The sequence below is a fragment of the Taudactylus pleione genome, unplaced genomic scaffold (assembly GCF_031769625.1).
Source record: "Taudactylus pleione unplaced genomic scaffold, aTauple2 ptg000484l, whole genome shotgun sequence".
In the NCBI taxonomy this organism is placed as follows: domain Eukaryota; kingdom Metazoa; phylum Chordata; class Amphibia; order Anura; family Myobatrachidae; genus Taudactylus; species Taudactylus pleione.
This window is the reverse complement of record NW_028284886.1, coordinates 5,522,577-5,546,844: the sequence shown is the minus strand read 5'-3', so window position 1 is coordinate 5,546,844 and position 24,268 is coordinate 5,522,577. Positions and strand designations below refer to the sequence as shown.

The window sequence follows — 24,268 nt, the reverse complement described above, 5'->3', positions numbered from 1 at the left end:
TCGGGAAGCCGGCTGTCGGGATTAGGTCCGCCGGCTTCCCGACTGCATACCCTATTTCATTGGCTGACAGAGGTATCTATCCAACTTGGCAGCGCCAGAAAGTTGTTGTGCGAGTTTGTGTCAGAATTTGAGAGGTGTCGCGGACTCTGCATTTGCATTATTAATAAATATTTCATGTGCCTTCAGTCACCTTGTTGAATCCATTTGCTGTAAAGGGGGTGGTTGGTGGACAGTGCACACAAAGGCTGGATATTCTTTTTATCGAACAAACAAAAGTATTGATTGAATATGGAAAGGTCAAGATGAAAGGGAAGAAGATGTAGAGACAGAATTAGGGCAGCCCACAAGCAAAGCGCCCCGGAGCTTAGCTCAGATCAATCACGCTACATGTGTAGGAGAGAAAGTGATTTCAATGTCATGACTGGTGATGAGAGAGGGGCAGGCTGTGACCTGCCTGATTATTCCAATGCTTTATATCCCTGGTAGAAAATCCAAGTCCTAATCGTGCCCTCCATATTCAGAGCAGACGCAGAGGATTAACTGTCCGACATAATAAATAGCAGGAATCTCCAGCAAACAGAGTGAAGCCGTAGTTGCAAGAGCTTACAATCTATTAAATTTCTGTCCAGTCACCCATGTTTTTGTATTATAACCTGCACAGTAACAACAGTAACAACAGTAACAACAGTTAGTCGATTACAGTCTTTGGTTTTAAAGCAGAAAAAATAAATAAAATAAAATCTGGATATAAATGTCATTGGTCACATTAGGTACTGATCACTAAACTTATTAAAACAAAGATGTCTTCTTCCAAATACAATGGAGGAGATGGTATAGTATAACAATACAAAAAAAAAAAATACACTCAAAGGCATAACTACTGGTAGAGCAACTGCTACAGAGACCAGCCATGACAGGCCCAGCATAGCGGGATGCAGTCAGGAAGCCGGGGTTAGGTTTAGGCACTACAGGGGCAGGGCCGGCTCTAGGGGTGTTCGACCTGAGCGGTCACACAGGGGCACCACCCATAGAGGGCGGCACCCCTCCCCAGCATCCCGATTTCAGCGGGACAGTACTGTCCCGCTGTTGCACCCGCGGACCAAAGTGGCCCGCGGGTGGTCAAATCGGGAGGCTGGGGACCCCCAACACCGCAGCTGTGCCGGACCCCCAGAGAGTGAATAGATACCTCGCGCATGCGCGCGACAACCATTCACTTACGGGAGAGGGCTGGGAGAAGCCCAGCCAGTGACGGAGTGCTGGGCCTTATCCCCAGCCTGACGTTATTTGGAGGCGTGCCATGCGGGCACACCTCCAAATAATGTCACACAGGGGGTGTGGCCTATGGTAATTAGGCCATGCCCCAAAATTTTCTGGTTAGGGCGCTCTCTCAAGAGCTGGCACAGGGAGCTCAGAACCCTGGAGCCGGCCCTGATAGAGGGGGTTAGGGTTAGGCACTTGGGGGGGGGAGGTTAGTTTAGGCACCCCTAAAGGGGGAGTTAGGTTAGTTAGTACTTACCAAAACAGCTGTCGGGATCTTCAATGGTGCCGGGCTTCCGGCATCAGGATTAGAACCGGCGGTATTCCATACTGATCCCAGCATAACAGCTAACCCTGCAAGTCTGAGCTGTACACCCTCCTTGAGGGGATGTATTCATAATGTCGATACTACATCACCGTGCTGCTCATCTGATACCTTTCCCAAAAATCTACTGTGGCAGATATCAGAAACCTCTGCTACATACTTGCCTAACTTTGAGAATGTGAAAGCATCATCTATGCACGTGGCTCTGGCTGAAGAGGACGCGTACTGCTCCGTCTGAGAGGCGTGTCAGAAAACTGACCAACGTCCAACTGAGCCACAAAGCAGTTACAAAGCACATCTAAACATCTATATAATAATCGAGAAAGAGTGTCTGTCTGTCATCTGTTTGTCCTTTCTGCACAGCCAGAGGTTTGGACCTAGCTCCACCAAATTTGGCATGGTGGTGTAGTTTGACCAGGCTAAGGTTTTTGCCTAGGTGTGAACCTCGTCAGTCCCACACACTCACACAATCCCTAAAAATGGGGACACACTTAAATTACACAGGATCCAGTGGAAATTGGCAGTCTGCCATAAACCTGTGATAAAGGTACAAAAGTATCCTTTTAACCTCAGTGTAAGCAAACTTGATGACTCATGCAAGTTCATATTAAATCCAGTGCCTTTGTGTTTCCAGGCTAGGGTTTTACAAGAACTTTGTGGGCCACATAGGAAGATCCTAAAAGGCCCCCCCAGAGGGGAAAAAAAACAACACATACATTTGCCCTCACATAGAGCCCATTCATGTTATGCCACACAGACCCCATTCAGGTTATGCCACAAAGAGTCCATTCAAGTTACCCCATATACACATTATGCCATGCAGTAGTGGTGCCCCTTATACACTATGCCACACAGTAACACCCCACTACACAGTAATGCCCCTTACACATTATACCACACAGTAATGCCCTTTACATAGTGTTCCCGCTAGGATGTTTTAGCGGCGCGCTGCGCCCTGCCCTCCTTCTGGAGGGCAAAAAGCGCCTGCCCTCACTGCGCAGCGCACCACTAAGACAGCCTGCAGGTGCCATCTTCACCCGCGGGTCACAGTGTCCCGCGGGTGGGGAAATGTGCAGTGACCCGGTCACCGTCGGTGAATAGACTTTGGGCTGCCCGGCGTGTCCGGAAGTGCCGGGCACGCCGCCAAGAGTGACAAAAAGGTGACGCGTCTTATGGACATGCCCCCTTTTCAATGGCCACGTCCCCTTTTCGGGTGCGCCTGCCGCCGGAGCTAGAGTGAACACAATTACAGATTATGCCACATAGTAGTAGCGCCCCATATAACACATTACTCCACACAATAGTAACGCCCCTTACACATTATGCTCCCCCAGCAAGTCACCTCCCAGTGTCCATCCAGCAGCCTCTCGCCTCCCCCTGTGTGCCATCAGCAGCTAGCAGGTGTGGTTGCCTCCAGCTAATTACAGCTGGCGCACCGGCAGGCAGCGGCAGACATGGACAGGCAGTGCAGGTGCAATTTGAATCTGGTCGCAAGCCAATTGGAGCTTGTGGACTGGCAACCAATCAGGAACCACCACTGCAGATTGGCTGCCGGTCCGTGAGCTCTGAATGCCTCACAACCGGCGGTGCTGTCTCTTCATGACTGCCTGCCAGTGTGCCAGCTGTAATCAGCCGGTGGACCGCCACCAAATCAACAACCCTCTTGATGGCCCTGACTGGACCAACTCACCTTGTGTGTGTGATTGGGTGCAGGTGGAGTGGCAGGCCACAGAAGCAGCTCGGCCACCATAGTAACCGCACCCCTTTGCACCTACGGTAGTTACGCCACTGATTGCATGCATGTTAGCAAACAGTGGGGTCCTTTTCAGGATCAATAGAGTGGGGTTATAGGCGAGAACAATGTAAACAAATAAAGGCTGCAGGTGTATTTCAGGGCCCAGTCTTCAACCCAGGCAATGCTGGGTATCCCAGCTAGTACACAATAATTCTATATATATAGCTGAGATTGTGCTTTAAAAATATTATGGGCACTACTTTTTTCTAGCATCTTAAATAGCACCCTCTAACTCTCTCCATTCCACCAGGTTCGTGCAATCTGTCACACATCCCCGTACTTTATCACACATCATTGGACATGTAGCCATCAGTCTGTTGGAGAGCAGGCGGCCATTTTCTTGCAGCCTCAGTGTTTTCTCTTTGGAGGGTGGAGAGTGATGACATAATCTCTGTGTTGCACACACCCAGCCCGGCTTCGGCCAGATTGTTAGGCACTTCAGGGGGTCAGGGAGATCACCACTATTTCAGGGAGTCTACACATTCAGGAAGTGTTGGCCATTACTGAATGCTCTGCTAAATATCAATGATTTAGACAAAATATTACAATCATTTCCCAAATATCAAAATCCTCAATCAGAAGCATCTTCTGAAGGTTAGAAACCTCTACCTATGTGGTTGTCTGTGTGGGCACTAACAGCTGGGCAAGCTCACCAAATTGGATGACTGACTAGTCAGTGTGTAAATCACTGCAAGCTTTGGTCTTCTATCAACATAGCCAGTAGGTGGCAGTGTTTTGTTGCTGTTATGCCATTCTGCATAGGAAGAAAAACCCATATGACACTTGTGAATATAAACTGTACCTACTGTAACTACAGTATGAATAGGTTTGTTTCCCAGTTATATGGGAATAAATAAAGATGCCTGCCTTTAATGATTGCCACATCTTATACAACTACTGTATATCAAAGACCCTTGTTAATAAAAAAAAAAATTACAATCAAAACTAATTTCCAATTAACATACTTTGTTGTGCTAAAAGAAAATTAATTTAAATGTTAGCTCGGGGATGGAAAAGGAATGAGCAATGTCATGTTTTATTTCTCTCAGCCCTTGAACCGTCACTTCAATTCTCTGGTGGAAAGGACTTGTGCATAGATAATATAATTAAAACACTGCAATGGTAATTTTATATATACATGACAGATGTTTATTGAATCATTGTACCCAGCCCTGAAGAGCATTCTCTCCCCTCTGCACAGGATGAGAAGCTGAGGAGGACCCTGGTGTATCTTATAATAATCCCTCATTCTGTGCTCTTCGCTCTGGAATGAACGGCTGGTGGATGTGCCATGCAGGGATCTACAGTAACCAATCAGCAATTAGCTTTCATTGTATAACTTCGACAATGAGAGCAGATGTTTGATTGGTTGTTTACAACACATTTCCTCTTGTGTTTGACCATAACTCTCTCAGGGCCTGATTCAGAGCCGGACGCTCTGACCAGAGCACTCGCTCTGAATCAGGGATCTCCTACCTAAAAAATGGAGCAGCCTCCTGGCCGCTCGCATAGCTGTGGGTGACCACCCACAGCTTATGTGAGCGGCCAAAAAGATGGTCACGATGGTCAAGACCATCGCGACCATTGGGCTTGCGACGAGACCCTGCGGTAGGGTCTCGCTGCCGCAAGCCCTGGAGTGATTTTGGCTCTATCAGAGCCAAAAACACTCCCACTGACATCACTAGTGATGTCAGTGAGGCCGGACCCAGACGGTAGGCGTTCCCATGGGAACGCCTCCGTCTGGGCAGCCACGCCCCCGGCACGCCCACCAAAGGGGGCGTGCTGTCACTCACCATCGACAGCACGCCCCCTTTGGTGCGAGACCCATAGCGACAGCTTGGCTGTCGCTATGCGGGTCTCGCGCATGCGCACGACGGAGCTCCCTCCGTCGTGCACATGCGCATTAGGGCACCATCGACCCGCTTGCGAGCGCTCGGCGCTCGCGAGCGGGCCTGAATTAGGCCCTCAGTTTTACAGATCTTTCATTTTCTGTGATGCTTGGGCTTAAATACCATAATATATCTGCATATGCCAATTACATCTGCAACTTGTCCTGTTGTTGTTGTTTGTTTGTAACTTTGCTGTTTATTTAATCAGTATATCTCTATATAGTCAGAACAGTACCTTCCATCACTGATGGCTGGCAAGCAGAATCAGCTGGGCCATGACGCGTAGCCTGTCCATCCATGACCTCGGATATCCCTTGGCACATTGCCACGGAATCAGTATGATTTACTAATCCCGACAGCGGCAGCCCGACAGAGGAGGAAATCCTGATCGCCCTTAAGGTAAGTATAAACTAACCTAATTCTACACCCTAACCCTCCCTTAGGGGTGCCTGAACCTAACTTCCCCCCCAAATGCCTAAACCTAACCCTCCCTTCCCCGCTGCCTAAACCTAACCCTGCCGGGGGGGTGCCTAACCCTAACCTCCCTTCCCCTAGCCTATCCCTAACCTCTCCCCCAAGTGCCTATCCCTAACCCCCCTCTAAGTGCCTAAACCTAACCCCCTCTTCCCCGCTGCCTAAACCTAACCCTCACGGGGGGGTGCCTAACCCTGACCTCCCCCCCGGGGGTGCCTAACCTTAATCCCCCCTTCCCCTAGCCTAACCCTAAGTCGTCGTCGTCCCCCCCCCCGCAGCTGGGTGTCGGGCTCCCAGCGTAAGTCTAATGATGCGTGTCATTTGTACCTTGCCTGGATTAAGCAGTCAGGAAGCGAGCGGTCGGCATTGCGATCGCCGGCTTCCCGACTGCTTCCCCATTGCCACAAACATTCCTCTCTAGTTGGGGCCATACCTCTGCTGGATCTTTAACCTCCTCTGTAGCGCCGGGCCCAGCACCACACTCCAGACTGAAGGGTGCAGCAAATGTACTTGGAACCCCTCCTTCCCATCCGCTAGAGCAGGGATGGGGAACCTCATGTCCAGGAGCCGTATAAGGCCCTTGGAGTCATTTGGTCTGGCCCTCTGAGCTTTTTTCTGTTAGCCTCGTCTGGCTAGCTGCGTGCCTATAATGGCACCCTGCGGCCAGAATCTATGCAGTAGTGCCACCTGGAGCGTCCTTAGGACACTTCAGGCGGTCACATCGCTGCCCTTACAGCTCCCCGAAACATCCTCAGGATGCTCCAGGCATTGCTGTAATCACCGGCGATTGTGTCCCGGTCCTCATGTGACATCACATGGAGGGGGTGTGGCCTGCACCAGGCCCGCAAATAATGTTGTCTATATCAAAATGGCCTCCGGCAGAAAAAAGGTTCCCCACCCCTGCGCTAGAGTAAGAAGCAGTATGGGTTGGGGAGGGGGCACCATCTCTGACTGGTGGCGGGGAAATCTATAGTCCTACTAACCGACTTTTTGGCAGACCCCTCTGGGAGAGGGCTGCCAGGTTGGTGCAGAAGGGAGGGTGGGGGCGGATAAAGTGGGTAAAGCAGGGGCCTGTCCGCGCAATCGCGTCACCGTGGCCCCGCCCCCCCCCGCTTTATGATTCTGATATTACCGACATTACAATGCAGGGAGTGGGGCTACAATGATGCAATTCAGCGCCAATCGCGACATCGCCCCCCTGAACCGCCCACTTTTATGTGCAGGAGTATTCCTCTCAGGATCAATTTTACAGGTGCTCCACATGGCTGTTTTTACATGCCACATGGCACTATCCTGTTTTAGGGGTCTGACGTCCACAATCAGAGTTCCGCTGTGCTTACGTCACTGTGACAGCCACAGTAGCAGAGATCCCTGCCGGCCTTTAAGGGGCAGGGCACGGTTTGGATGGTGGGAACATGGCAATGAGGGTAGATGGAGAGTGAAGATGTGCAGTGTGTCCCAACATGCATCACTGTGTCTCAGCGTGCATTGCTGGACACCATTATATCTGTGTCCAGCCAGCAAGCTGACAATATCTACAAGAGTCTTTAAAAATGTATTTAATTTTGAATTGCTAATCTCAAATTCATCAATATAAGACAGTCAGTTTGAGACTGGGCAGGAAGGACCCACCAGGGAATGCAGTGGAAGGGACCCAACTTGAAGGGGTGTGACCAGCCACCATAAAGGGACTTGGCCAACCATTAGAGAGGACATGCAAAGAGCAAGGCCCCTTTATAAAGCAGGACTGTTTCAGGACCACCCACTTTGATTGGCAACAGGGTGAATCTTGGTGTAGTTCCGACAGAAACAAACCAAGAACCCAGTTTCATCATGATGAAACTGCTCCACCAAGTCACTGACCCTCTAATAGTATAGTTACAATGTATAACTTAAGTGCATGGTCTGGAACCTGACCCCTAGAGGTATAGGTGAGGCCCAGAGGCAGTGGGATCAACCGGGGATTTCCCCTGTACCCTTTGTGGGCCATTCTGACTCTGGCCATAGTTGCCGACTTTCTGACTTCACCCTCCAGGAGGGGGCAGCCAGGTTGGTACAGCAGGTGGCATGGCAAAGGGAGTGCTACAGAAAGCTGGATGGCGCAATCGTTTTATTGTGGCCCCGTCCACCACTTTACAATGCCAAGATTACCGGCCTTCTAAAGTGGGGGCAGTGACCACGACGACAAGATTCAACGCAAATTGTGTCATCTGCTTCCCAGACCGCCCACTTTTCTTGGAAAGTGAGTGGTGTCAGGCAGATGAGGCGGTGCACACTGTAGCCTCCGGTAGACTTGAATGCTCTTTCAGATGGCTAGGAGCAGCACCTGAGATTCGGGAGACTGCCGGCCGTTCCTGGAGAGTAGGCAAGTATGATATAAGGATTTCAACATTTTTCATTGTTGCAAAGTATTAAACTGTCCCCATCTGACTACTTGTTAATCCCAGCTTGCAGCCAACAATTTTTGGGGAGAACACTGGCGTTAGCTGTATAGAGGGAATGTAACTACTGTTGGTACAGTAGGAGAGCTTATGGAGGTTATGTGGGTGGTTCTGGAATGTGATAAGATGCCTGAAGAGGTGAGTTTTCAGGGAACGCTTGAAGGTTTGGAAGCTAGAGGAAAGTCTTGTTGTGCAAGGGAGGGCATTCCAAAGCCCAAAAATAGCCTTACAACCATGAATGGGAACAGGTAATGAGTATGGATGAGAGATTTACTCCTTATCTCCACTATCTTTTCCACTTCATCCTAAAAATACTCAAAGGGGGCAATTATATTCTTTTATCGGGCATCTTAACTAATGGGCGCCCACTGAAGCAATTTAATTGTTGCTCCTGTGCTGCATGTGTGCGCCCAACAGTACTGGGTTTAACGATCTAAAGTATGGCTTTGGGGAGCCCAAACTCCCATTCGGTCGCCTAAAGTGCCGACTTCTCACAGATTTCTGCTCACCACCCCAGGTGGTGTGTCTACCCGTGGCAGTGCAGACCCAAACGGAGCAGCAATTTAATTAATCCATCAGGCGCCCATTAGTTAAGGTCGCCCGATAAATTAATTGAATCGCCCCCAATGTGTCTGTTAAATTGGACAATTACAAATATTTTCAAAGGTTGGCAGCTGTGTTAGGAAATCCTTGAGTTGTAATGCCTTGTGTTTTATAGCTATGTATGACAAGTGGTATTTATGCTCATTTATCTGTCACGGTACCTACTGTATGAACACACAGAAGCATATCTGCTTACATTGTTCTTCATAGTCCCTTTGCGGCTTTCTGATGATGGGAGGTGCACAGTTCAGCATTCCGAATCGGATATCTCTCTCTGCTTTTCCATTCCTGGGCCTAATCTCAGAGACGATCGTGATACACAAAGCCTTGGCATTGCTTAGCTACTGGAGTTAAAACATTGACGAGATGGATGTCTGTTTCTCTTTATGTTTCCCTATACCTGCATATATTCCGAGCTCTGTTGGATATCACTCAACCATCTCCCAACATGTCAAGTGCATTGTTCTGGAGACATCATTAACATTGTGTTATGCATAGTTTGGCGGCCCACAAACATAAACTTGATTTAGCTTCTTCGGAAATGGTGCAAAGTTTAATTCGGTTGTATACTGTGAATAACCACATCTAAAAAGGTAATTTAATCAAGTCGTAATGTAAAATAAATGTACTGCACGGAGCCGTAGTGAGATACAGTTTTAGAACAGTGAGTGGGAGGAAGTACACAACCTTGCGATCCCATTGGGTGCTTTCCGAGATGGAAATTTGGTTCTTAATGGCCACATACGGAAACCGTAAAACAGCCGTGACTATAGAACAACAACATTACAGCTTGCAGGAATTTTGTACAGTTCACCTCTTCTTCTGTAGGGCTATATTTTTTCTGACACATTTGATGGAAGACTAAATCAAAGAGCCCCTAAGTACATAGGGTTCCCATCCTTGCAACTGCGACATCTGCGTGGGACCACAGCCACAGAACATTACCATGGCTACGCTACACTATACTAGCACTAACTTCAATTAAGTTTTGTTCTCACTCTTCTGAAGTGTATATTAGGTGCCTGGATGGGGTTGGGTGTGGATTGATAGATAGACAATACTACTTTAGTACTAAAAATGAGGAAAAAGCCATTTAAAAAAATGTTAACTTTTTTTTTGTCGACCACTTGCATGTCGACCCTTTGACCCTGACAATCTTTTAACCCAGTTGACCTAATGCATGGTCAGGAATGTTCAATAGTGTGAGAAATTACTTCATCCGCACAGCTAACTGTTCTCATAAAGATCAACAAATTGTATATATACAGTACTGATTATCCCCTTATATATCAAATCACTTCAGTTATCTAGATATATTCAGTTAAGGGACAGAGAGCCTGATTCAGAGCCGGACGCTATTTGCGCTCGCTCGTTCAGAAAAAGGGGCCGGCTATTTAAATTGAGCGCTCGCTCTTTGCGGTCTGTTGACGCCTCTATGTCTGAGCGAGTGAACGAAACATGCGCTCGCTATTTTGTAAAGACGCCCCCTGGCCGCTCGCATCATACGTCATCTCCGCTATTTATTAGATTAATCGAGTACATCGAAAGGCGTCTGAACTGCTCGCAGTGCTTGTGGTTGGATTTTCCTACCGCAATCATGCGAACAGTTCAGGCTAAGAAACAACCAAGTGACGTGGTCGATGACGCTGCTTTGTTAATTATGCACACCCTTAAAACGCCCGTTTTGACCGTTTGGCACGCCTGCGTTCGGATCTCCACTCCCCGTTTTCAAGCACCTTCCCCTGTTACCACCCACAAACGCCTCATCCTGTCACTCAAATTAGCAGGCACTCGCAATTTTGCGAACACACGATTTCCGACCGCACTGACTGGTTGGCGCATGCGCATTATGACTCATACGCATGCGCAGATGTGCGAACATCGCTCGGAGCGAATGAGCGGCCGCTTACGAGCGGCTCTGAATCAGGCCCAGAGGGTGCTATCTTTCAACAAAAGATGAATTACATAGGAAACAAAAAGAAAAAGAATTGTCGTTGTTCGATGCACTTAAATTAAAACATAACCTTTATTGTCCATATAATAAAATATTGGTCATTATTTAATTAAAACAGTGAAATATAAAAGGATAGACTGGTGTTTATAGAGGGGAATTTGTGCAAATAAAATTGTATATAACATCCGGCCGTTTAGAGCTTCACTTGTTAACCTGTATTGCGGTTTATTGTAATGTTCTTAATGTTCCACAGTGATGAATTAACATATATACTTTAACTGAATGGTCCTGTGTAAATGTTTTTATTCCAAATGTAATTCAAATACTTATTGTTTATACTAGTTATATTCCTCACAGATACCATGTGCCGAGAAAACAGAGTATCGAATGTACAGTATCAAACATTGGACACTTTGAGCCATATTCAATTAGAGCGGATCAGCGATACTTTACCGCCTCCCAGACTTTTCGCCTACATCACGTCTTTTGTAGGCGGAAAAGTATCGCGGCCGTGCCCGCTTTACCCCGTATTCAATATGGAAGTACGCAAAAACGGGATCCGGCGAAACTTGAACAGGTGGAAAGTCCTCTCAGATTTGGGGAAATCAGCCTGACACCCCCCAAAAGATGCTCTGATATGGGGGTTAGCTATGGTACCCCCCGATTTGGCTTGTTGAATGTATTTGGTATTTTTAAATGGGCTCAATAGCTGCTAAATAGCGTTTTTGTATACGTGGTGCAGAATAGTATTCAGAAGGTTTTTTTGCAGAAAATAACTTATCCCAGCAAATTTGGGGTACGTGAAAACGGGGGTCAGCATATTTAAAAGTTGCTAAAGTTAAGTTAAAAAAAATCATGAAAAATCCACCTGCCGCAAGTACCTGCAATCCAAAAAACACCTGGGGCGTACTTGGGGACCCCCCAGAGTCAAGTTTGCTAATTTTTAACTTTGTCCCCCAACATTTTTTTTTTTTTGCCCCCAAATTCAAAGTAATTTTTTGGGGTGTCCATAAGTGTTTTTTTTTTTTTAATTTTGACGCAGATTACCTTTGGGGGACTGTCTGAAGGCTGCACGGGGGTTCCCGCAACGTTGCACCCCAAAACCCCAATTCTGCACTTTTTTCCGCCTAGTATTCATAGGCGAAACTTTTCCGCCTATTACATTGCATAGACTTTCCCGCCTAGGCCGAAAGTCTTCCAAATCGAATATGGAGTAAAATCAAAACAGGCGAAAATGACGTCATCGGCGAAAAGTTTTCGCCCAAAACACGCGAAAACGGCTTTTCGCTTCAAATTGAATACGGGCCTTTGTGTCCCTTATATTGGATTAATAACAGGAATATAGTATCAAATCATTCACCAAGTAGTAGTCTAACTTAGATACATTGTTAGATTAGCTTCAGATATAATATAATTATATTACATCTGAAGCTAATCTAACAATGTCTCTATTTACAATTGGAATAAAAATGGCCGGATGTTATACACAATTTTATTTACACAAATTCCCCTCTATAAACACCATTTTATTCTTTTATATTTCACGGTTTTAATTAAATAATGACCAATATTTTATTATATGGACAATAAAGGTTATGTTTTAATTCAAGTGCATCGAACAAAAACAATTCTCTTTCTTTTTGTTTCCTATCTAATACCACTTACTGTTGCCCTATTAAACCCCATGAACCTATTGACTGTCTACCTTCTGGTGTCTATCTAGTTACTACAGTAGCTACCACTCGGATAGCAGCGGGGGTTACACAAGTCATGTGACTACACATACAATTATTTGTCCTTTACTAGACACTGGCTGGTGTGTACCGGGGTCCTCTATCACATGTAGATTGTGGTATATATAGACAGGATCACCATTATGTGCTTTATTATCTTATATATAAAATGTATATATCCTTGTTGTCTGTAGGCTATGGGTCTGATTCTGAGCTCTGTAAAAGCAGCCGGAGGCATCTGTAGTAGAAAGATGCCCACTTACGGCTTCTGAGTTCCGCTGCTGCGTCCGAAGTTGCGGCATTAGATCATCTTCGTGAGCATTGGTCATCTGAGTAACCCTCCGTTTACTCAGGATGGTCATGTATTTCACGCTTCCAGTGCCTGTGCATCTGCGCCCCGTTCTCTTTGCGTGCTGGCCTCAGCATGCGAAGGAAACGGCGCTGACACGCCCCCGTTTTCTGTAATGTTGGCCTCCATCTCTCCTTCCCTGCCCCCAAAACAGCCACAGCACATCAATCAGTCTGCGTCTTAGGGGGCGCTGTGACGTCATGACTGATGCAGATCAGCACATGCTCAATAGAAATCCTGCACATGCGCAAATCGTCAAACATTTGAGTTCTGTGTAAACCATCGGGTTTGCGTACAATTCTGAATCAGGCTCTATGGTTAGCCAAGTCTTTATGGTGGCAGGCCACACCCCCTGTGGTGGCTGGCCACACCCCTTAATCTTAGGCCCCTGCAACTGCATTCCCCCAGGTGGGCCCTTCATGCCCCTGTCTTGTCTGACACTGGTTCCAGCAATACAAGTAAGATCCGCTAGTGCTTCAGCGTTCTGCGCAATGGCCATTCCGTACTGCATGCCTCATTTAGGGCAGGATGTACTAACCATGCGGTGTACATCCCGCCAGTCACTACACCGATACTAATAGCATACAGTACGTACTAACATATGCGATTAGTATCGCAAAGGACAGCTCTCGCAATAACAGCTGCCGTTTGCCAAGCTGCTGCCACCGGGTGAGGGGGTCTACGCGGGTCTCCTCCCCCTCCTAGCCCCGGGAGCTTCCTGCTGGTGACCTGTGCAGGAAGTCCTGGGTTCCTCCTCCTCCTGCCTGCACTCGGAAGAAGAAGAAGAGGAGAAGGAGGTGGAGGACCCAGGAGGAGCACGCAGGAGGCTGCGGTGAAGATGGGCCGGCAGTGAGAGGTGCTGGGGGACTGCGGGTCGGCAAGAAGCCCGTAGGGTTCTATAGGGTAATGCCAGAAAAATGTGGCATTACCCTCCGCATCGAAACCGGGTGGTCGGAGCTTAGTACATGTGAAAATGCGCTAAAAACCCAGAAAATTGGGTTTTTACAGCATTTTTCCTTTAGTACATCCCGGCCACTCAAAATCAATTTAGGAAAAGGGAAATTTGTATGTAGCACACAAAATACTGGCTAGCTGCATGCGCACTGCTGGAGGGGGCGCAGGGCCAGAGTGTCAGGAGGATCCACATGTATTCAATATTTACAACCCAGACCAAGTTCCCATAAGAAGGAATGGTGCGCCGGGAACCAACTCCTAAAATGACGTAGCCACCCACAGACACATTTGCAAAACTTTGGGCTGTTTTTAAGTTTGAATGAACTTTTCCTGCTTGTTACCAATGACCTTTATATTTCCTCTGTTCTGGACTATATTTCTGTCTCTTTTCATCCTAGATATGACATTCAAACAGCTACCAAATCATGATAAATATTTATAGCCCATACGCAAAGGGTTACCGGTGGAATGGTTGACATTCACAAGGTCAACACCAGAAGGACGACACTTTCTGAATGTCGACAAGAGAAAGGTAAACATGGTCATTAGGTCAACCATCATTCTGTAGACATCTATTTAGGTGGACAGGGTTAAATGGTCAATAGAGTCAAAAGGTTGACAGTTAACATGTCGACACAAATGTCAACACATGGTTTTTCATTATAACAAAAAGCCATGTGTCAACATTTTAGTGTCGATATGTTAAATGTTGACTTTTCTGGCTGTTGACCATTTAATAAATGGTCGACAGTTAAAAATACCATACCATAGGCTTCTATTGGGTAACGCCATCTAATGATGGCGTTGTCCACCGCATCCAAGCTCCGGAATGTATTGAATTTCAGAGCTTGGTGCATGTACGGTAAAGCTGCCAAACCTCTGAAAATTTCATTTTTGGAGGCTTAATCACAAAATAGTATTTGATGCATCCCACATCAATAGACCCAACAAATCGGAGGTACCATTGCAGGACGCTGCTCCTATCTAACGCTCAGTCTGTGGCTTCCAGCTTACCTCTGTTCCCAAAGCAAGTTGGCACCTTAGTGGACAGGTTGCTGCCTCCCACACACATTTCCTGAATTACTCTGTCCTGCTGGGTGCATTCCACAGATCGGATTGGCTACAGGTTATTCTCTCTCTGTTCTCTCCGAAACTGGGGATCTGTAGTATAGTTTCGGATTTACAACAAGAAAGGGCTCTGACCGCTGTTAAATAAACCTTACAAAAGTATGGATGTTACCAGGACTCACATGTTAGAAGTTAGAGGAAATAATTAATAGAAAGTCCAACTAATAAGCCAAAGTTAATAAGTTGATTACTGGTGCGTTTCCACAAACCAAGGCCCTCCTTCAGTCTCTCCTTTCTGCAGTAAAATAACAGCGTCCCTACTTGCTCGGGAAGTGTGTTGTTTTTTTTATAGCACTGGGAAAGAATTGTTTTGTGTCTGAGAAACAGGTGCAAATGTCTCACTGTCTAACCGCAGTAATTATCCCAACTGTAATGAATATACTCCGCTCTTCCAATTATTTTAATACCAGTTTTACAAACCAGGTGCTGATCAGCAAGGGAACATGGGCAATGTCGCCTGCAGGAGTTCAGGATAGCAGAAGATGGTACAACAGGGATTTTATCAGGTACCTGTTACAAAACAACACATCTACTGCCGAAAATGGCAGAGTTTTTTTTTTTATTTATTTAGACCATTTACACAATACAACATACTGTAATACACGCTGCCTATAGCTGGCCTGTTGCTGCTGGGTGACCGTATCATCTCCACAGACAGCACTCCCTGCCCCATCCGTCTAGTCACTGTGAGGAGCACTGGTATATTAATTAGGGAGGAGGCAAGTGCTGGGGTCATTTAGTTTATCTGCAAGTCCATAAGTCACAAGCATTCTTCATAATAGATATCCTGCAGTCTCTTAAAAAGAACACTTGATCTAGATTCAAAGGTGATTATATGTACTCTAAATATATTAGTATAGTATGTACCAAACTCATTTCAGAGTACAGAGTTTCTCAAATTATGTTTTATCGCCAGAAATGGCACAAAGGCGTAAGTTCAGATCAGGCACCCAGAGGTGAAATAGATGATACTGTAGTGCCCCTCTGCCAGACTGCCCCCTTCTGTCTCAACAGCCCCCAGTGTCTCCCCAGCCAGGTCCCTTCTGTCTCTCCAGCCAGCCCTTCTGTCTCAACAAACCCCAGTGTCTCTCCAGTCAGCACCTTGTCTCTCCAGCCAGACCCATTCTGTCTCGCCAGCCCCCTTCTGTCTCTCCAGCCAGCCACCCTTGTATCACTCTTTTGTCTCTCCAGCCAGCCCCCCTTCCAGATTTTCAGCCAGCCCCCTCTCAATCTCTCCAGCCAGCCCCCCTTCCGTCTCTCCAGCCAGCCCCCCTACCATCTCTTCAGCCAGCCCCCTATCTCTCCAGCCATCCCCCCTTCTGTCTCTCCAGACAGCCCCCCTTCTGTTTCTCCAGCCAGTCCCCTTATGTCTATCCAGCCAGCCCCCTTCTGTCTCTCCAATTAGCCCCCCTATATCTCTCCAGACAGCCCCCCTTCCATCAGGCTCACAGGTCAGAGAGACAGACACACTTACAGGTCAGACTGACTAACATTATGCTCAATATTAGTCAGTAATAATGCATGTTCAGGGAGAATGCCTTAACCATGCCCCTTTGTCACACACAGGCCCACTTGAGTGGACATTTCTCTGGGCTAAATGTTGTCAGCCAGCCTCTGCGCCAGATACTGTTTTCATCGGAGGATGCCAACCCTTCCTGACCCACAGAGGCTCTCCAAGGTCCCCTAGCCCTGTCGATATCAGTTACCAAAAATATAATAGCCCACAATTTGCAGACTCTAAATCTAGCAATTATCTTGCCGGAATCGAGTCAAAGTGGCAACTCTTATTAAGGCAAATCCATGTTTTTTAGCCTTAAAACTAATTGCTGTTTTAAATCTAGTGGCTATCTTGCAAATTGCGTGTTATTAGTTTACATTACTCTTTTAACACCATATGAACTTTAAACAAAAGTGCCATAACATCCGTCCAAAGACATATCACTCTTAAATACTCGATCTTTCTTAAAAAGAAAAAATAAACTTAAACTCCCAGGAGCTATGGTATATTTTATCATATGATTTTTTTTACTGTATACTGAATTATTCACTGTCCGGCGGCAGGGAGAAGCCGCAAGCTTCCCTACAACAAGCCATTACAGCCATGATGCATTACGCCATTCGTCAACCACTCATTAATTGAATAAAAATATGTCTGCCATTATGGTCAGTCTCCAGCTATAAAAGCCTGGCTGTAAAATAATTAATTGGTTTACATGCAAACAGAGATAAAGCTCAAAATGATGGTTGAGGAAAATGAATGCGGAGCACATTTCAAAGTGATAATGACGCTGGAATGGGGAAGCGATTTGCATGCTGATGGGAGCGATCAGAGGGCAATCACACACGCAGGATAATGGTCTCGGATCAGGAGGAGTAGAGTTACAGTTACAGAAATGAGGGTGATATGATAGATAGTCTGGTGGTACCAGGACAGATTTATATTTAGTATGTTCGTGTACTGTGTAGCACCTGCACAATGAGGGTTATTTACAAATCTCAGACGCAACCGTGTGTATTATTTTATCTATTATTATTGCTATTAGTATTAGGAGTTGCTGAGATGACTGATCCCCCAGGAACAGATTAGGCACATAAACTTTTTCACCCAGGTGCAAACACTGGATTTTGTTCCGCAGTTCCCTGCCCCTATACATTTTGCCCTCCAGTTGCACTAGGTGTACATTCAGCAATATGATGCAAACCTTTAAACACACAAAAGTGGCACATATAACATAGTCTCGGAGTACCCACATTCTCAAGGTTAATGAAATACAAAAGTAAATAGTAAAATGAGGAGTATTTGAGGAGAAAAAAAAAATGAAACAATTAATAAAATGTTGCAATTAAAGTGGCAGTTGGACTCTTGTGTGACAGTTATCTGCTGTATCCACAAACCACATTTATTTATCTGGGGTCAGTTCTAAGGCTTAGGAAGTGGCCGCACACCATGAAACGCGTTAGCTGACAGTTGCTCATAAAGCAGACTCGGTGTTGCGTAAACAGCCAATTTTGTTGTAACTATGTTCTGATCAGTGTTGGAACTACTGTGGGAGCATGCGGGGTGACGACTATGGGGAATGGAGCTCTCAGAGTTATCTACCCCTTCCCCTTTCTTCAAGGAATATAGGGGTCTATTTATTAAGCCTTGGCTGGAGATAAAGTGAACGGAGATAAAGTTCCTGGCAATCAGCTCCTGTCATGTCAGAGGCTGTGTTTGAAAAATTACAGTTCGTGGCTGGTTGGTTGCTACTTTATCTCTGCCGACTGTATCTCCATCCAAAGCTTAGTAAATAGACCCCATAGTATCCAGGACGTTCCAACGTCCTCTGCAAACATCAGGGCAGAGGCCTTTTCTAAGTGACAGGAATAGTGTGCTCAGAATAGGGGGGGACGGGACATGCAAGGATACATCAGCTTTTCTGGGCTCCTAAAGGAATTTTGCTAGTAATGCCCTGTTCTAACCCTGGTTCTGATGCTATATTCCAGGAGTTCACATTAATACTAACAAGTAGCAGGGCTCCCCTGACTCTTTAACATAAGAACACTAGCCTGCCCCCGTGTCCCCTTACTCTGATGCCATATAGAAGAGAGCAGGACATACAGGAGAGACGCTGTAAGTAAATGAAATGGATAGGTTACAATTTGTAGAAACATACTTGCTACAGTACTTTACATGACAAAAGGTTGGCGGCTCATGATGTGAGCGTACAAATGCCATGCTGGCACTTGTTACGTCTTTACTCTCCTGGCCACTCCATGGTCACTGTGCCTGGAGGATTGCCTGCTCACTCCATGGTCACTGTACCAGGAGGATTGCCTGCTCACTCCATGGTCACTGTACCTGGAGGATGGCCTGCTCACTCCATGGTCACTGTACCTGGAGGATGGCCTGCTCACTCCATGGTCACTGTGCCTGGAGGATTGCCTGCTCACTCCATGGTCACTGGGCCTAGAGGATTGCCTGCTCACTCCATGGTCACTGCGCCTGGAGGATTGCCTGCTCACTCCATGGTCACTGTACCTGGAGGATTGCCTGCTCACTCCATGGTCACTGTGCCTGGAGGATTGCCTGCTCACTCCATGGTCACTGTACCTGGAGGATGGCCTGCTCACTCCATGGTCACTGTGCCTGGAGGATTGCCTGCTCACTCCATGGTCACTGTGCCTGGAGGATTGCCTGCTCACTCCATGGTCACTGTGCCTGGAGGATTGCCTGCTCACTCCATGGTCACTGTGCCTGGAGGATTGCCTGCTCACTCCATGGTCACTGTGCCTGGAGGATTGCCTGCTCACTCCATGGTCACTGTGCCTGGAGGATTGCCTGCTCACTCCATGGTCACTGTACCTGGAGGATTGCCTGCTCACTCCATGGTCACTGCACCTGGAGGATTGCCTGCTCACTCCATGGTCACTGTGCCTGGAGGATTGCCTGCTCACTCCATGGTCACTGTGCCTGGAGGATTGCCTGCTCACTCCATGGTCACTGTGCCTGGAGGATTGTCTGCTCACTCCATGGTCACTGTGCCTGGAGGATTGCCTGCTCACTCCATGGTCACTGTGCCTGGAGGATTGCCTGCTCACTCCATGGTCACTGTGTCTGGAGGATTGCCTGCTCACTCCATGGTCACTGTGCCTGGAGGATTGCCTGCTCACTCCATGGTCACTGTGCCTGGAGGATTGCCTGCTCACTCCATGGTCACTGTGCCTGGAGGATTGCCTGCTCACTCCATGGTCACTGTACCTGGAGGATTGCCTGCTCACTCCATGGTCACTGCACCTGGAGGATTGCCTGCTCACTCCATGGTCACTGTGCCTGGAGGATTGCCTGCTCACTCCATGGTCACTGAGCCTGGAGGATTGCCTGCTCACTCCATGGTCACTGTGCCTGGAGGATTGCTTACTCACTCCATGGTCACTGGGCCTGGAGGTTTGCCTGCTCTCCTGCATGTCAGGTATGCCTCACACCAATTCAGGAGTTCACACCTCGGTTTCTAAGTAGCGCCAGATTAAACAGTCATTATGACTAGTCCTTGACATAAGGCTACAGTCCCTCCATGATTTGGACTCATGTGATTACACCAGGATGTAGTCAGTTTACCTACGATCGGGAGGCCGGCGGGCAAAATCTTACAACACCGGTGCCAGAATCCCGATCATAAGTAAAGCAGCCTGGGTTAGCTGTCAGCCGCGCCGGGGTATTAAGTTTAGGCGCGACAGGGGGGGTTAGAGTTTGGCTGTGAGCGTGGGAGGTTAGGGTTAGAGAGTGAAGGGGGGGAGGGTTAGGATACTTACCTAGCCGCTGTCATGATTCTGACCATCGGGAAGCCGCTGTTGGTCTTTTGACAGCCGGCATCCCGACTGCCGGTCTCCCATACCCAACCCATTATATCATTGCTGAGAAGTTCCTCTCCAATTCTGTTTATGTTTTGCTGTTCCGTGCTGTGTTAGCATATGTGCATTTTGTGGGATTTGCAGTCTATGTATAGAGCTGGGGTGATGGTCTTAACGTGTCCTGTTGTGGGGTGCAGTTGGGTTAAGACTGGGAAAAGTGCAAAGGCACAATGGGAAATGTGGTGAATATTTCAGAAACCAGTTAAAGGAAAATCCCCGATCCCTACTAACGATAATTCAGATTACCCTACTGCAGCGCCAATCACCCCCCGCATACTTCTTACAAAAACCGACAACGTTTTAAAAAGCATATGTGTTAAGAAAAATATATACAGAATTGGGAGGAAGAAGAGACTTTCATCTTTTAGTTTTAAGGGTAAATAGAAATAAACGACACTATTGACATATACAGTATTATAATTAATTTCTAATAATACAACTGTCCATTCATATCCTGTCCTGAAAGTGCTCCAGGACAAATGCCCTTTTGGCCAAGCCCTATTGCGTTAGTTTGCGCCTGATCCCAAGCCCTTATCCTTTCATTAAAGGGTATTTTTTTAGTTCATAGCAAAGAAAAAGTGTTTGCACTGACTGTAAATATGGAATATTTCACATGAATTGTGAGATCGCTGACTGTAAAGATTAATATCTTTTCATTAAATAAAAGGAGAGCGCACGGCGGGTTTATACATTTGCATATAGATGGTGTACGGTAATAAGTGTATTGACTGCTTAAAGATGCTTATTACAACACAAAAAGAAAGGAGGAGGAAAATAAAGAGGGTTCTCATTTTGGCCATCTGTCAGGGCGGACAATGGAAAAAAAAGACAGTTGAGCAGTTTGTATTTCATCGTGGCGTCTGCCCGGATGGGAAGTTTTATCTACAAAGAACAATAGCTGTAAGTGAATTTCAGCTGCAAGTCCTCCTGGAAAAGCCCCGCGGAAATGCGCAGGGCACCCGCAGACATTAGTGTTTAGCATGCAAACTTATTGCTAGGGCCCAATTAGCAGGGGCAACGGGTCACCCTCTTTAAGACAACGTTTGATCAGAGACTCTGTATTTCACGCAAATGCTAATTTACTTCTATCTGATGCTAATCGGCCTTTAGTGTGGTCTATAAGCCATAAGCCAGCTCTGCCATTATGCAAGAATCCACAGTGTGCAAGGCTCGGCGTACAATACTATACTGACTGTTATATGTATTCAGGATATGTGTATATGCCGACATGGCCGTAATGTCGACAGTCTATTTCTGCACTAACGCTAACCCACACTTGCCGACCTTTTCTATCTCCTCGCCGCGAGAAGCCTGGAGAGGAGACGCAGCTGAGCACTTCAGGGGGGAGAGGGGGGGCCTGCCGGACTCATGTCATTAGGCCGCGAATCGCTAGACTGCAAGGAGAGGGTGGGGCTAGATTATACATTTTTCCATCATTTAGCCCGGCCCCCTTAATACCGGACCGCGATTCCCGGTGGAATGTGGGACGTACCGGACACTCTTTGGGGGCTGTGGGGGGCTCACGGAAAATTCGGTAGCTTCCTGCAACTTCCTTGAGAGTCGGTAAGTATGTACTAACCCCTAAATCAAACACTTATGTGGACATTTTCATTTTGTCAACATATTATGTCAATATTTTGTCCATATAGACATTTCCAGGTGTCGACATTTATTGTGTTGATGTTGACATTCTTGTGTCGAAATTATGAATGTGGACATAGTGACCATGGACTTTATGACCACATAGCACTGAGGTAGTGTCACAGGAGCTTACTGTGACAGAGCCTAGGAGGATATACTGTACAGTACTAAGCTATCTGTGTGTTCCTGCTGCTTTGTCAAAACCAAAAACAGAGGAAATGAAGGAATTTTGTGGCTTTCATCCGCTCCTCATGAGATACTCTGGCTGGGGTGTGAAACGCGTCGCTGATTGATCTCCCGGGAAATAAATGGAAACCAAGCAGAAGAAAATCCCAGGACTAGGACAAGAGGGAAAATAAACAATAAAGATCATTCGCCAGCAGATCAGTCTGTTTCCTGTAACTGTAGCCACGATCAGGTGCTTGAGCTAGTGATGTATCACACGCCTATATAATAATATACCTCATCATATACTGTATCTCACATCTGTCACAGTTATTTAGAAGTTCAATGTCAGCAGCCATTAGAAACTAAATATCACACATCAGGAGACTTGGATACAATGGGGGAGAAGTATCAAACCATGGGCCTAATTCAGCGTGCACTGCTGAACGCAGATTCCCGATGATCGGGAATCTGCGCAGGTGCACGACGAGTTCTGTGCATGTGCAGAACGGGTCTGCGATCCCGCACGGAGACTGGCACTGATTGACAGTCTGCTGCAGTTTGTGGGCGGGGGGGGGGGCGGCGATGCCCTCCATTTCCCAAAACGGAGGTGTGACGCCGCCGTTGGGGGGGAGGGAAGTAGCCAGGATCTCTGCTGGTTGTCGGAGATTTTCTGGCTTCTTCCTCTCATCTGCGGCTACCGGCTGCGTGACCCCATGGGTCACCTTAGCCGGCCGATGTTTCCGCAGCTCAGATACACCCCCTGCTGCATTACCATATCTGCACGGACACAATTCCTGCTAAAGCAGAATCAGGCCCCTTGACCAGGGGACAAGTGGAGGTATTAATAGGTATGATCTGACTGGTTGCTATGGGATCCTACTGCACTTGTCCTCCTTACAAGGTTTGGTACATCTCCCCCACGGTCAATAATGCAATAAAATAACGTTACACTGTATAAGAAACAAATGAGAAGTTTGATGTCCTTTTCTAAACATCGCTAAAAATGGCAGCTGCAATATAATTAGTTGCAGGGATGTAATAAAATATAGAGGGGTCTATTTACTAAGCCATTTTTCAGGCACAGCCTGTAAGTGGCTGATTGGTTTGTACTTTACCTCCGTCCACTTTATCTCTTTCCAAGGCTTAGTACATAGAACCCCGGGGGGGAGATACTGTATATCAAACCTTCTAAAGCGGATAGTTTGAGAAGTTACCCTTAGCAACCAGTCAGCTTTTAGCTCTCATTTTATAGAATGTACTTGATAAACGATAGCTGTAGAAGCTGATTGGTTGCTATCGGCAACTTCACTTATCCTCTTTAAAAGGGTTAATGCATCTCCCCCATAGTGGGGCAGCTCTCTTAGGCTGGATTCTTTTACTTTCTTTTTTTTTTGTTTCCCCGGGGAGGTTGGGATGCAGCAAAATGAAGGGGGTTCAGTCTACAAAATGCCAGTTTTCTCAGGGGAAATAGATACATTCATTAGGTAGATTTAAAAATGCTGACACATGACACATCTGTCAGCTATAATGCACACAACTGCTGCAGAGCGGCTGTGCAGATGGGCAACTTGCTGGTGCTTTGAGAATTGCTGGTCAGCGACAACAGTGCCGTGTGCCAGTGATGCTTATAGGTCTATGGGGGAGATGTACTAAGCTCCGAACTGTCATTTTACAGGCTGTGTTTGAAAAATAACAGTTAGTAGCTGATTGGTTGGTACTTTATCTCTTTCCATTTTATCTCTCTCCAAAGCTTAGTACAGTACATCCACCTAAACCCCTATGTGAGCCAACACAAAAGGCTGCCATTTTTGAATCTGCCTGCTCCTACACTACGTACTCATTGGACACTTTCAAAAATCATGGAACCAATCACAGGTAAAGTGGGGACACCTTCTGATACTTAGAAAATAAAGCTAGATTAAAAAATAATAATAATAAAAAAAAAAAAAAAGATAAACTTGCCAGATGGTTCCCCTTTAACCATAAATGTGGAAGGCAGCACAAAGTTTTGTCTCCTTCTATTTTGCTACAATCACCAACACCAGCAGCTCCTACATGTTGAAAACAAAAATTAAATCCCACACACATTGTTATTAACCTTTATGTTGTATCCTGGTGAAAAATCAAGCACACGTGTTTCTAACCCAATAACTTGTGAGCTGAGCA

The 24,268-nt window shown here is 46.6% G+C and overlaps 1 protein-coding gene across 1 annotated transcript in view; it reads right to left on the bottom strand.

Annotated features, from left to right (window-relative positions):
- Positions 1-24,268, bottom strand: part of CDH13 (cadherin 13) — an 870,720-nt gene that overhangs the window by 219,549 nt on the left and 626,903 nt on the right. The window lies entirely within an intron of this gene.